This window comes from Chrysochloris asiatica, unplaced genomic scaffold, assembly GCF_000296735.1.
Source record: "Chrysochloris asiatica unplaced genomic scaffold, ChrAsi1.0 scaffold00280, whole genome shotgun sequence".
Lineage (NCBI taxonomy): Eukaryota > Metazoa > Chordata > Mammalia > Afrosoricida > Chrysochloridae > Chrysochloris > Chrysochloris asiatica.
In genome coordinates this window covers 471,699-472,627 of record NW_006408798.1, presented here as the reverse complement: position 1 = coordinate 472,627, position 929 = coordinate 471,699, and positions in this window count along the sequence as shown.

Here is a 929-nt window from a genome sequence, read left to right as displayed (position 1 = left end):
TGAAGTCCTTGACAAATCCATTATTAAGTGAATTAAATCACCAAAAAGACTTCAATCTTGAATCTGTATGATTTCAAGTGATGAAGGAAATTTGGAGTTAAAATTGCTGTTGTTAAGTGCCATTGAGTCGGTTCATACCTACAGTGACCCTGTATAGGATTTCCGAGCACAGGCTGGTGATGTTGTGGTTCAAACAAACTTTGCAGTCCAGCGCATTAACCCCAAAACATTAGGTCATTTAACATCAGGAAATCATGGCAATATCATTGAACATAAACCTCAGAATAATCTAGTGTCCAAATGGAAGTTAATTTACTTATTTTTTCTGGCTACTGTGTTTTTCTCTACTTACCATCTGATACTTTGTCCAGTAGAATCCTCTGCTGCTCATCCTTCCCTCTGGGGGCTCCCTCTTACCTCCTTTCACCAAGGCATTCTCAGGGTCCTTGTATTCAAAACTGAATTCTTGTTTTACATAGTTGGAGTAAACTGTGCTAAATGATGTATCAGGCTATACATTTATCAATAGCTTGACAGTGCTATTCATCATGATAGAATGGCAGAATCGGACACATAGTAGGCACTGAATTTAAGTAATCACTAAAGGAATGCATATGAAAGGGGTGTATCAGGAGTGCTAGTGTGGCACTGTGGGTTTTTGTGCAGGACTGCAAGGTCAGTTTTAACTGCAAGGTTAGCAGTTCAAGCTCACTAGCTGCTTCTCCAAAACCCTGTACCAGGTGGCTATGAATCGGAAGTGACTTGACAGCACTTAACAATGACATATGGTCTTAGGAGAAAGACATGAGTGTGTTATCTACCTATCTAAATATGAGAAATACATAAAACTTTAGATACATTTTCTAGACTGCAGAATCACTTAATTGCTGTGGGTTACATAATTCTCAAATGATGACTTGCCTCTGATT